The following is a 15,212-nucleotide window of genomic DNA, read 5'->3' on the forward strand; positions in this document are numbered from 1 at the left end:
TACACAATGAAATACTACTCAGCTATTAAAAGCAATGACTTCATGAAATTCTTAGGCAAGTGGATAGAACTAGAAAATATCATCCTGAGTGAGATAATCCAATCACAAAGGAACACATATGGTATGCACTCACCAATAAGTTGTTATTATCCCTCAAACCTTGGAATACCCAAGATACAATTTACAATTTACAGGCCACATGAAACTCAAGAAGAAGGAAGACCATAGTGTGGATGTTTGAGTACTTCTTAGTAGGGGGAACAAAATACTCATGGGGGGAAATATGGAGACAAAGTGTAGAGCAGAGACTGATGGAAAGGCCATCCAGAGACTGCCCCACCTAGGGATCCATCACATATATAGTCACCTAATGAAGACACTATTGTGGATGCCAAAAAGGGCATGCTTACTGGAGCCTGATATTACTCTCAACTGAGCAGCTAGGCCAGAGCCAGACAAATATGGAGGCAGATGCTCACAGCCAACTATTGGACTGAGCATGGAGTCTCCAATGGAGGAGTTAGTGAAAGGACTGAAGAAGCTGAAGGGGTTTGCAACTTCATAGGAAGAACAACAATATCAACCATTCAGATCCTCCCCAGAGCTCCCAGGGACTAAATTACCAACCAACAAGTACACGTGGAGGGGCCCATGGCTCCAGCTGCATATGTAGCAGAAAATGGCTTTGTCGGGCATCAACGGGAGAAGAGGCCCTTGTTCCTGTGAAAGCTTGATGTCCCAGTGTAGGGAATGTGAGGGCAGGGAGGTGGGACTGAGTGAGTGGGTGGCAGAATACCCTCATAGAAGAAGAGGGATAGGGGATGGGATAGGGTGTTTCTGGAGGGGGGCACCAGGAAAGGATTTGAAACATTTGAAATGTAAATAAAGAAAATATCCAATAAAAAAATAATAATATACAACAAAGCTTGAAATCTTTAGTTTTCATTTAATTTGCAATACAAAATATATTTTCATATTGATTGTCTCATTTAAATCTCATTAAAAATCACTAAAGCTTTTGGCACTGTAGTGTTATTTGGTAGAAAACAGATTAGGGGTAGGTATACACACTAAAGTAACATACCTAATAACTGACTCAAAATGTTGATGTGCCTGCATACTTGTTTGTTAAACAACCTTACAACAAGAAATACCATCACAGACACAGATATATGCTTTTAAAATGCATTGTTTTATAGTTTTATTATTTGTTTCCATTTTTCTTAAGTTTTATTTTTCTCTATACCTTATGCTTATATAAAACTAAAGGTGCATGCATTCATGTTAAAATGTAAATTTCTAAGGAACAGAAATACTATTGAAGTTGGTAACTGTGATGTGTTAAATAAGAATTCCTCCCCTTAGCATTATGTTTCAACGTTTGACTATAAGTTGGTGAATTATTCAGGGAAGATTAGGATGTGTTGCCTTTTTGGAGGACATACATCTCTGTGGGTGGGTTTCAAAGCTTACTTTAGGCCCAATCTTGTTTTCCTTATCTAATGCTTTTGGCCTTCAGATGAAAATACAACTTCTTGGCTGCTGGCTGCTCCAGTGCTATGCCTGCCTGCCACCACACTCCCTGCTGTGAGGAAAATGGACTAAACCTCTGAAACTGTAGGGAAGCCTCCAATTAAATGCTTTCTTGTATAAGCTGCCATCATCATGTTGTCTCTTCACGGTAATAAAACACTAGGAACAGCAATAATTTTTGATTGGCTGTAAAATTGTTAGCTGATGAGCAATTTTTGGCACAGTGTAATTTTTTTACCTTTAAAACATACAAACATGTCATGTTGGCAGCATCATATAAATAGACCATGTAAATAGATTTCCATTACCTCTCATTCAGTAGTCCCAGGATGATTCCTGTGAGATAAGTATACTAATTATAGTCGACTTTAACCCTCCACCTGCAATTAAACTCAGGCCAATAATTGTACAGCATATCAACTTTGAACGTTGATGACAAAAGATGAATTATTTCAATAAAACTGAGTGATATAAGAAACCTGCTGTGCTTTATACCACACACTAAACTCCAATGAGATTCTTCAAATCAAAGTAACACAAATAGTGAGTGCTTTCTCATCAACATAGTCTTGAATATTACTAAAACATGGAAGACACGGCTATTAAAAAATTCATTTAAAGAGAGAGAGTAGGTGTTCAAATATGAATCATAAAAGTCTAAAATTACATCAAAGTCATAGTAAAAGTAATGATTGAAACTAAAATATTCAGCAGCAAAACATCAGGAAACAGTGTAATGGGAGACAACTATAAATTGAACCCAAGAGCAAATTAACTACTGTATATCATGAAGTGCAAGTTGCAAGAGAATTGCGATTTGAAGATAGTGATTAATTAAAGCCTTCGTTTTCTGTATAGATGCAGAAAACAGGCTTGACAATATAAAATGAATAATGATACTTCCCCAAAATTAAAAATTCTTAATAAAATATTATGGCCAGATAATAAACATGAGCTTATAGATAGCTATTTATCAAAAAACTTCTTGATGATAATAAGAGATGAACATGTGCAATAAGGCAGCACTTTTTTTTTTCAAATGAGAAACATTAACGTGTTTGCTCCCAGATTAGGAGGGAGAAAATGAAGCCCACTGTTCATTCCCTAAGCTCTCTACTGTTGTGTTGGAAGCTCTAGTTGCCAATACTCCTAGCACAGACAGCAAATCACACACACACACACACACACACACACACACACACACACGTGTACTTGCCTTAATACAAAGAAACAAAAGTGATTAAACTCCACTTATAAAATATATTTTGAGGCAGCTGTAAACTTAACAAATCAAAGTATCAGTTAATCTCCATGCATGTGGTGTTGCACACATGTCATCCTGGGACTCTGGGTTTTGTAACAGGAGGATCATGAGTTCAAAGTCAGTCTGATCAACACAGGGCTGTTCTGTTTAAAGATATCAAAAATGTAATATTCACAACTCAATCATCTGGTTTTAGCATATAAATCATATATATATATATATATATATATATATATATATATATATTTAGTTCATACTACATATTATATTGTATATTGTATGTATAACATGAAATGATGATTTATATATATGTATTTGTTTATAAATCTAATATATATTTATAGTATGAAGCAATAATTTTATAGAAATCTAAAAGCAACAAAGTTTAATGCATAATTTAATGAATGCATGTAAAGCAATTGGAGAACCTTACATGAGGTAGACAAATGGAAACTATTTTTACATTGTGTGGATGTTAGATAAAAAATGAATAACTATATGAATAAGAAACCTAGACTTCATTTATTTAATCTCACGGTACAATCCTCAAAGTCAGCTTGTGATTTTCTATACTCTATAAGCATGAAGACTGCTCATGTCCCTGATTCCATCAGGTAAGTTCTGAGTTCTACATTCTCCACTGTGAGTTACTTAAATTTTTCTAGGTATGCAAATACGTAATAGAAATCTACCTTGATGGAAATAATTTTGGTTTAGCATTTAATTGAAAGATACTAATAGGAGAAAATTAGCTTTCAATATTACTTTCCTATCAAGATAACAATATTAATTTTAGATAGCTATCTATGGGTAGAAAATGCTAGTTAATATTGATTCATTCAGTTTCATATAGTTATATATTAAAGGTATATTAAGACATTCAGTGATTTTATGTCCTTGTTTTTGCTTTTTTGTTTTTGTTTTTGTTTTTTTAGTTCTGGAGATTGAACTCAGTTCCTCACACATAATATACAATAATTTTAAAACAGAGTAGCAGTTTCACCTTTCTTTTCTGTTTTATGTCTTTATTAGGGTAGGAGGTCTCTCTTAGTTGCACAGGCTAGTACTGAGGCACTAAGCCAACCTCAAACATGAAATCCTCCTTCCTTAGCCTCCCCAGAGGATGAGATTCCAGATTAAACTAGTTTTGTCTCCTGTGATCCCTTTAAATGAAGTTTCTGTGACTTAAGTGCAGCTCTGTTAACACCAAGAGAGTAAAGTTCAATATACTAGATTCTGCCACTGCAAGTGTCATGGAAAGAGGTGAGTTGCTTGTGTTCATTTGTTTTACAGATGTACACTTATTTGTTTTGGTGCTGTAATAAAATTCCTGTGGATATCTTGTTTCTATGATTTAAAACAAAACACCTAAAGAAGGGCTAGAAATACAGGTAGTGGTGAAGTGTGTGCCTACGTCCTAAATTCCATCCTCAATATTGCAAACCAATCACTTGGTTGCCAAAGATGATTGTCCCAAAACCTGATAACTGGATTTGGATTCTGATAACCTTCTTGGCAAAAGGAGATATGAGAAATAGCTTGCTCCATGGGCCCAGGAAAATAACCATACAATCTAAAGTATTTTAGCAGGGCAAAATTTTTACTTCTGCCACAGGAAGCACAAACAAGCTTAATGAGGAAAGCATACACATACAGGGAGATCCTGCTGAGTTTTTAATTCCTAACCCAAAGAGACAAAGGAATGTTATGCCCCAGTGCAAGTAATCAACATTCAGACTCACATAATGCATATTAGGTGCCCAGTTGCAACTTCTGGAAGATTGTGAGCATCTTGATTTCTCTAACCTAAACCATGATATTCATAAAATGTCTTTCCATTTTCTGTGTATGTGATGCTTCTCAGGTAGAAATAGGAAAGCTGAAAAGTCACAGAGAACATGTGTCTTAGAAAAACAGTCCATGACCCCAATAAAGAGAGAGATGAAAGGAACGAATGTAAAGACCTAAAATAATGATTGAATCTCTGTCTCAGGCCAGCTTCATGACTGCCTGATGCCATTCTCCCTAACATGACTGTCATGTGCACAACCATTGAAAATGTTGTGACCACAATCCCTTTTATAAGTTACCTTGGACCATGATGTCATATTAGGGCAAATGAAAAGTTATTAAGGCACTGTGTGATATTTTGATGTAGATGTGCACTATGTAGTAAAACTTAACCTCACATTTGTGATTTAGGGCAGGTTTGGGGTAGGAAAGATAGCTCAGCATTTAAGAGCACTTGATACTCTCTAGAGGAAGACCCCAGTTCAGTTCCCAACAATGAAGTGGGTAGTTCATATGATAGTTCATAACCACCTGTAATTACAGCTTCAGGAAAAAGAGGACCTTTTCTGGTCTCAATGGTCAGCTGCCTTCACAGAAACACAAACATTCACAGAAACACACACACTCACAGAAACACACACACTCACAGAAACACACTCACAGAAACAAATTCACACACACACATACACACACATGAGAAAGAGAGAGAGTGTGGGGGGGGAGATGAAAAGAGAGAAAGAAGGAGAGGGAGGAGGAGAGGGAGAAGGAAAGGGATATCTAAATATTTCTAAGTCTTCCACCCAGCGTAAGGTAATGAGACCACAGACATGCACCCTAACTGATGAGTGCCAGTCTTCTTGTGCTTTCCAAAAAAAAAAAAAAAAAAAAAAAATTGTATCAGATGAATTCATCCTTCAAAACCACTGTTTGTGCTTTGCTACCTACACTTGAATTGTTCTCTAATTGGACAAGTCACTTTTATATTTCTTCTTGCTGAACTTTTAACTCAAGTAATGAACCAGCAATGAGCTGTTTTCTGTAGACAGATGTTTGCCCTTCCTCAGATCTAGATCATGTCTCTATGAAGTTTAAACGCAGGATTATAAACCTGCTTTTCCATGGGGAGTTCTTTAGTAACTGAAGTGTTCACATAGATTTTTGTCTTATTCTTTTGCTTTGGTAGATAATTAACTTCTCTGAGATCTAGCTGTTGTTTCCCAAGGTCCAACACTTCCTTTAATGCACATTTATTTATATATAAATGTACATATATTTATATGTAAATGTCCATATATTGTACATTTAATGTGAGTGCACATTATTTTTATGTAAATAGACATATAATTTACATTTAATGTAAATGTGCATTATTTATATGTAAATGTACATGTACTTATATGTAAATGCGATATTAGCAAACCTAAGCCAGTTTTCCTATTTAAAAATGATTGAATTTGTTGAAGTATCTCAAAAATTGGACCCTACCAGTCAGTCACTTATATTCAAATTAATTGATTGATTTAATTGATAATTTGGAAATCTCACATCATGTACCTCATACTCACCTCCCAGTTTTCCTGTGTCCACCTCACCTCTGACCCCTTCTCCAAAAAAAAGAAAGAGCAAGCAGATTCTCTGTTGTTCATCTATTTACTGGAACACAGTGAAATTTCTAGTGGCAATCCTGGTTTGGTTCTCTGACACCTACATTACTGTCTACACTACATTGTTGTGGACTGGACAGTGTGTGTCCAGGGGCAGCTCTCCAACCTCCTTGGACATTAATAGGGTTTCAGTCAGCAGACCAGACTGAGAATATCTGAGTGGGCTTCGGTTGTAACAAGGGCCTCAAGCATCAACATGGCGCCTGGCAGTGTCAGAGTCATCAACCCAATTATGGCTCTCAGCAGCTGCAGGGGCCATGGACATAAACATGGCCTCAGATGGCTATACATGCTGTTTACATCAGGAGGACACCCTGAGGCCACAAAGCCTGAGGCCACACCAAGTCATTAGTCAGTGTGGCATAGGCTGCGTACATCCCCATGGATCTCAGGTTACATCCCATTTAGGGAGCAGCAGCTTAGACCACATATACCAATATTAGCTGCAGTGGACTTGCAGACAAACATGGGCCTTCAAGGTTGTCTAATGCAGAAAACGAACCTTTCTTCATCTTGGGCTTCTGTCTTTGCTCAGAGTCAGAGAGATCTTACAGTTCAGTGTCAGGTTTGGGGGCTGACTCAGCATTTCCACAAGCTCCAGGCTGTTGTACACTATCCCCTTGACCCTAATGGGCAATGACAACAACCTTTCCGCCAGCCCTCTCTCTCATCTGCCATTGCCATCATATCTTCAGTTCTGCCTCTCTCCACACTGCACATACCACTCTTTTTATTCCTCTATCTTTCCAACCTCTTCATCACATATTTGTTCATGTTAGTGGCGATGGGCTTTCTTATGCCAGCCTGAGGTCCATTCACTTACATATCAAAAGACAACTGCCACTATATTTCTTTTTTTATCATTGTTTTGACACTTAAAACATGTTTTTCTTAAAATATTGAACAATTTCTCTCTAATCTTACAGGTAAGCCCAGAATCTGATTAATCTTCTCTTAATCTTAAAATGACTAATGGTCACAAAATATTAATGGAGATATACACAAAATATACAAGAACTAATGATTACCACTGGGTCCCCTCCATCTCTTTACTTGACCCTGTGTTTTGGCTTGAAGTCTTTCTCTTTCCTCATGCAATGGTCAAGTTGGTAATTTCTTTTCTTTTCTTTCTTTCTTTTTTTTTTTTTTTTTTTTTTTTGAGACAGGGTTTCTCTGTGTAGCCCTGGCTGTCCTGGCACTCACTCTGTAGACCAGGCTGGCCTTGAACTTAGAAATCCGCCTGCCTCTGCCTCCCAAGTGCTGGGATTAAAGGTGTGTGCCACCACCGCCCGGCAAGTTGGTAATTTCTTAATATCTATGACCTATTATTGATTTTCTTTGTCACTACTTTTCTTCTCATACCTACTTTTACTAGAAGATTCAAAGATGTGTCTAACTGTTAATGCTATTTATTGAAGGAATATTTGATCACTTTGTGAACCCCAAGACTGTTATTTATTGAACAAAACTGTTTGCAGTACTTTAATTCATCTGGCTGGAATATGCCTGTATTCCATGTCCTTAGTACTCTACTTTAATCCACAACAATGATGGTAAATTTAGTTTATTGAAGGAAGCACTTAAATTTGGAACTCATGTCTAACAGAGTGGCAAACAAAGTGATGAGCTGGTGAAAATTTGACAGAATAGGGTATGCCTCTCATGAGAGGATAAGGAAGCTACTTAAGAGAACAGTGTTAGAGAGAGAGAGAGAGAGAGAGAGAGAGAGAGAGAGAGAGAGAGAGAGAGAGAGAGGAGAAGAAGGCAGTTTTATCAGGACATTTATACAGAGACATTTTACATTTTGTTGCAGAGAGAGAACAAACTAGACACAGGTGAAGACAGAACAAGCCAGAGAATGAGAAGGAGCCAGAAGACATTAACAGTTTTAGGCCAAGAATAATAATTCAGGAGAAACTGCAAAAGAAGTCCGATTGAATCAATCAGCTTGAAGAGAAGTTAAACCAGAACAGCTGAATTTAACTGCCATTCAGAGATCAGAAAGAGCAAGAAAGGGGTGAGTTTATTCAGCAGTAATACTTAGGAGCCGAAAACATTCTAGGCCTAGATTAGATTGTATGGAGGCTAGAAGCTTCCAGCACAAGGCTTAGATTAGCAGACAAAGGCAATGAGATTGAGAGATGACAATCACTTCAGGAATAAAAGTTACTTTTACAGTCCTCTCTGTTCTTGAAGGCTAGCACTACTTTCTTTCTATAAGCTACATTCAGAACCTAAATCACATGTGAATTTTCCTTGCTCTGACTCTTGCACACTCTAGTCTGCATTGCATTGTTCACAGGTAGCACATTTGCCACCAAATGAAGTATGTATTTTCCCTTAAGCCTCTTATTTGTATTATATATCTGATTATAATCTAATTGTAAAGATTATGAAAGAAAAGAGGGCTCTATTTAAATTTTCCTAATTCCTTATTCATTAGATTTTAGTTTATGAAATTTGTAAATTTAAATATTTATAACAGTTATCATTTAAAAATAAAAATGCATGAGAAATAAAATATGCCACGTTGAAATAGTATGTAGAGCTCATGACAAAGTCCCTATGGTTTAGGATATAATGCCTACTCTGGAGTTGCTGGAAAGAAACTGTATTTGTGAATTCACTCTTCCATTGTCTAATTTCTTGGCAACAACAAACATCATCATTATTGCATCAAAATTTCCTGGAGAGCTTCCTCAAATGGATAGAGTGGGAGAGTCCCAGTCAAAGGATCAGTAAGGTAATACCTGGCCTTTTGAGCCAGGCTCCTCTAACAGAAATTCCCCTGAACCCTCTTGCTCTGTTTGCTCATAGTTGTCACTGTGCTTCCTGCATGTTCCACAGGTCCCATATGTCTGAGGTTATTTAATTGTTTCTCAGGCTGCAAATACTTATTTGTTTGCCTACCAGACACCTGCACCCCTTTGAAGATGTCTGTTTTATTCTGTTGTAAATAGAAAAAGGATTTCACAGTGAGGGTGAAACACAAATCTGTCCAGTGAAAATGTTTAGAGTTCACAGTAGACAGCACATTATTTTAATTTCACAGTCCACTGCAAACATTAGCTCATTAACCAACTAATTAACAAAGAGGACATCAGGGAGATCTGGGAGAGTGAAGAGTGTCTACTCTGTCAGCAAGTAAAAGCAGTCCCTGGGTCTTGAATTGTTGATGACAAGTCAGGTCGGCCTCAACCCCACCCATCCCTGACTATTAGGTCTGTGTTTCCTCCGTTTTTCCATGTCTCAGGAAATCAAACAGAATCCCTGACTACAGGTGATAGGAGTAATTTTATATTTCAGGCTAGCTTTGTGTCTTGACAATTGAATTCATTTTCTGCCTCCTGCCCTCAATCCTCCCTCATTCATTTCACCATGTTTCTCTCTGTGTGGCAAAACTGAGACATGACCTCTGTGCTCACTTTCATCTTAAGATGTGATTTCAAAGAAACAATTTAAATGGCTATTGTCAACACAAAGATATGTGAAATTTTAAAAAGTAAGAAAACAGAAGATGCTGAGAAAAAGTTCCCCATTAAAAATGAATATTTCAGTTAGACTGTTAACTTTATTTTTAATGCAAAGCATGCAAATTTATATATTCCTTTCAATAATTGTAACCCAGTAAGGAGACATAAATAATCCAGGAAAAGAAACTTAACTATTTGACTACTTTCACCATGACTGTAAGGACTAATTTGCATCTCACATAATATATCATATGTGTATGTATGTGTGTGTGTGTGTTCTCTTCAAGGAAAATACAGTTTCTATGATGATAATATCTAAATAAATCATTGGGGGATAAATAAAAACATCAGAATTCTATTTCAGGCTGTCTGATTCTCATGCATGCATCTATTATAATCCCTGTAAATAAATATAGCCTTTACAAAAAAAAGAGGAAGAAATTTGGGGGAAGGTATTCAGGGTCCTCTTTGATAATTCCACAAAAATTTGAACAAGGAGATTTTAATATAGTTATCATTTTGAAATTTATTCAGAACAAAACATAAGATACTAGAGAAAATCTTATTAGGAAGACAGTTTCTACCACATCAAGTCTAGTGACCTCACCTCAGCATAGACACTGAGTTGGTGCCCAGTGTCTCCTAGACGCTATGGGTGGTACACAGAAAACAAGAGAGTGCCACAAAGTACAGGGCTTTAGGGTTGACCTTACTTGGGTGACAGGGACTGGAGAAAACTGACTCACATATAGGTAAGTTGGGATTTGATAGACCATAATCTCTAATGAAGTCACACCACCTCCCTCTAAACTCAACAAGTATATTATATAGAGTATTGTGAATCGTTTGAATTATTATATATAGTTGAGCAAGGAGGTATGTTAGCTCATCTCTGTAGTCTTTTAAGTAATCAGTCTCAGACTGCAGACATCTTGGAAGAGGAATATATGGTTGATACTTGGTTTGCATTCTGTCAACATCCATACTTGCAACAGTGGGAGATGGTGCCATTCCCATAAGTCCGAGATTACAATGTCCTTGTCATGGCAATGCTCATGCCAACAATTCACATTTACTCAGACTCACATCCACTTTATTGGTTACAAGCAGCATTCCTCAAGAGGGAGGTATTTTTGGTGCATCAGAAAAATCTGCCTAAGGTTGAACTCTGAAAATCAGTCAAGAAGCCAAGAAAGGGTCTCCAGTCCTGACAGTCTTTTGACATTGCAATGCATTATTATTGCTCACACTTTCAATCATAGAATTGAGTTACAAAACAAAGTCACAAATTTAAATTCATAATGTTTTAAATAAGTTTATAATTTTGTATACAACCATGTTCATTACATCCTAGGTGCATAACAGTGGACACACACACACATACACATATTTATATGTTGGGGTCCACACTAGCCCCACGTTGGGGCGGCCAAAAAATGTCACGGCCCAAGCAAAATGTTGAGGCCCGGGCCAACCCACATTTGGGCGGCCACTGTATCCAGGCCCAAGCTGCTGCTCTGGTCCGTGGGTCTAGGTTCAGCAAGAGCAAGAGTGAGGCCGGACTCGAAGAACGCAGACCAGACAGAGTGTAATTCAATCCCGTTTATTCTTCAGTCCAAGTCCTAAGTCTTGAGTTCCTAGTGCCTAGTCCCTAGCTCCTAGTCCCTCCAAGTTCCAAGTTACTTCTTCCAACTTCTCTTCCAAGTGCCCTGCTACCTGTCTTCTCTCTGCTGTGTCTGGTTCTCTCTAGAGCCAAGTGTCTTCTACCTAATGTCAAATAATCTGTTGCTTTCTCTGTCTGCCTCTAGTCTTTTATATGTCTCACTTCTAAGCCATGCCTTTTGGTCACACCTTTAATTATGCCCTTAGGTCTTGTCTCTAAATCTGATCTCTACACTTCTAAGTCATACTCTTAAGTTACACGCCTTTAATCTCACACACCTTTAATCTCATGCACTTTTAATCTCAAGGTATCTAAACCAAGATTATCGGAGTGTGCTCAGCTGTTGTAGGCTATTGTAATCCAAGTCACATGTCAGGGTATATGGATCAAGATGGCTGCAAAGCTGATAGCCGCTTTCTGCTAAAAGTTGGCCCCCAACATTATATATATACATATACATATATACATATATATATACATATACATACATACATACATTTAATATTATACATATATTTAATATTAAAATATATAATATATATTTTATATATTTATTATATTAATATATATTTATATATTAATATATATTTTGATGATCTTGAAAGATTTTAATATTTTACCAACTTGTAAGCAGATGTTTTATAAGACATACTAATCATACCATAAAACAAGTGAAAAATTATTTGGTTTAAAACTAAGATATAATAAATTGATACTTGAAGGGGAAATAAATTTTTATTTTCAGATTATATAAAGTATTTTACTCACCTATATGCTATTTCTATTAAAAGGATACGACAAATTAATGACATATAACAAAATTTATAATTCCCTCAATGCCTAATGTCTGTTTTGATACCTTTACAGTAATACATGTACACATCTGTCAAGTATTGTTTAAGATAAATGTGTGTACATGTATGGAGTGACATAAGCACATACTACCTATCTTCTCCTGGACATTCTCTGTCATTTCAGAGTATGGAATATAATCAATAGATATAATCCTCATAAAAATATTGCCATTCCTAACTTGATAATTGTTCTCTGAAAATAGAGAGGTGTCTTGGAGGTTAAGACTGTACAGTTTTTTCAGATGACTCAGGTTTGATTCCCAACACTCATGCCTGGCTGCTCACAGTAACCTATAATACCAGTTTTCTGCCTCTGATCTATAAGTTCAATCCTCAAATGACAGGCATTTTTATCATAGTGTAATGACTTTCAAAGCCTGCAACATTTTATTAGTGACCTTAGTTTACTATTTTTTAAGGTAAAAAAAAAGAAATAATTGGTTGGTCTCAAAATTCCACTAGCACTTCAAGATCATATAAAGAATATCAGTTATTAAATTATGTATTCTCACTGCCCCTATAATAGCTAATATCTTTAAAAATATTATTGAAAAGAAAAAGGTCTATTTATCAACAGACATACTATGGTAACAATATCTATGTATAAGTATACTTAGCTTTATTTTATGTCATTCCCTCATCTATTTTAAAAATGAGAAGTTTAGTTTTAAAACAAGGATTAATGGTCTGTAAGAAATTACAATTTCTAAGATCTTCAATTTCTTTCTTCAGAGACTTGAAGTTCTTGACATAGAGATCATTCACTTGCTTGGTTAGATTCACACCAAGGTATTTTTATATTATTTGTTACTATTATGAAAGGTACCATTTCCCTAATTTCTTTCTCAGCCTGTTTATCCTTTGAGTAGAAGAAGGTTATTGATTTCCTTGAGTTAATTTTATATCCAGATACGTTGTAGAAGTTGTTTATCAGGTTTAGGAGTTCTCTGGTGGCAATTTTGGGGTCACTGAAGTATACTATCATATCATCTGAAAATAGTAAAATTTTGACTTCTTCCTTTCTAATTTGTATCCCTTTGACTTTCTTTTGTTGTCTAATTCCTCTGGCTGGGACTTCTAGTAATATACTGATTTGAAAGGGAGAGTGGACAGCTTTGTCTAAAATAGTCCCTTATTTTAGTGGGAATGCGTCAAGTTTCTCTCCATTTAGTCTTATGTTGGCTACTGGTTTGCTGTATACTGCTTTTACTATGTTTAAGTATGGGCCTTGACTTCCTGATCTTTTCAGGACTTTTACCATGAAGGGATGTTGAATTTTGTCAAATGCTTTCTCAGCATCTAGTGAGATGGTCGTGGTTTTTTTTCCCTTTGAGTTTGTTTATATAGTGTGTCACATTGGTGGACTTCCATATATTGAACCATTCCTGCATTCCTGGGATAAAGCTTACTTGATCATGATGGATGATTGTTTTGATGAGCTCTGGGATTCGGTTTGTGAGAACTTTATTGAGTATTTTTGCATCAATATTCTTAATGGAGATTGGTCTGAAGTTCTCTTTCTTTGTTGTGTCTTTCTGTGGTTTAGGTATGAGCATAATTGTGACTTCATAGAACAAATTGGGTAGTGTTAGGATACTCCAACATATAACAAGCACTCATGCTCCACTACTTTCATAGCATCTTTATTTATAATAGACAGAATCTGAAAAGAACCCAGATGTCCTTCAATAAAGGATACAGAAAATGTCGTACATTTACAAAATGGAGTATTAACCAGTGATTAAAAGCAATGACTTAGGCAAGTGGATGGAACTAGAAAATATCCTGAGTGAGGTAACTCAATCACAAAAGAACACACATGGTATGCACTCACTGATAATTGGATATTAGCCCAAAAGCTCGCAATACCCAAGATACAACTCACAGACCACATTAAGCTCATGAAGAAGGAAGACCAAAGTGTGGATGCTTCAGTCCTTCTTAGAAGGAGTAACAAGATACTCATGGGAGCAAATATGAAGACAAAGTGTGGGACAGAAACTGAAGGAGGGGCTGTCTGGAGTCTGCTCCACCTGGGTATCCATTCCATGTGCAGTCACTAAAGGCAGGTGCTAATGTGGATGCCAGGAAGTGCATGCTGACAGAACCTGATATAGATGTCTCCTTAGAGGCTTTGCCAGAGCCTGCCATATACAGAGGTGGATGCTCACAGCTAACAATTGAACTGATCAAGGAATTCCCAATAGAGGAGTGAGAGAGAACACTGAAGAAGCTAAAGGGGTTTGTGGTCCCATGGGAAGAGCAATAAATACCAACCAACTAGAGTTCCCAGGGTCTAAACCACCAGCCTGGGAGAACATAGGGAGGGACTCATGGCTCTAGCTGTATATGTAGGGGAAGATGGCCTTGTTGGGCATAGGTCGGAGAGGAGGTTTTTGGTCCCAATGAAGGCTGTATGGGGGAATTTGAGGGCAAGAATGTGGGAGTGGGTGGGTGGGGGCACATCATTATAGAAGCAGGAGGGGGTAGGATAGGAATTTTTGGGAGGTGGGCAAAATGGGGAAAGGGGATAACATCTTAAATGTAAATAAAATATCCAATAAAAAATAAATTTCAAAAGAACACCCAAAACAAAAAAGCATGACATTTTCAAAATACTGCAAAAAAAGAAAGAAAGAAAGAAAGAAAGAATTTACAATTTCAGTAAGCTCATTTAATTTTGCTTAAATAATTCTTAGACTACATGAGAAAATCAAGCTATAACTTGTATTATATCAAATTAATATCTGCCTAATGAGAATATGATGAACAAATGAAGGACTGACTTGATTTCCCCCACAAAAAGGAAACTATTATGTTTTCTATATACTTATTAATATAATCTTAGAATTTTTTTCAAATCCATGCCTTTTGAAAATGAAAATAAGTTTTACATTTGGAAATCTTAGTTTTAGAGAATTGGTCAGTAAAGAGATTCTGTGTTAATTTATTTTTTAATTCAATCATACA

This window comes from Arvicanthis niloticus, chromosome 1 (genome assembly GCF_011762505.2).
Source record: "Arvicanthis niloticus isolate mArvNil1 chromosome 1, mArvNil1.pat.X, whole genome shotgun sequence".
Lineage (NCBI taxonomy): Eukaryota > Metazoa > Chordata > Mammalia > Rodentia > Muridae > Arvicanthis > Arvicanthis niloticus.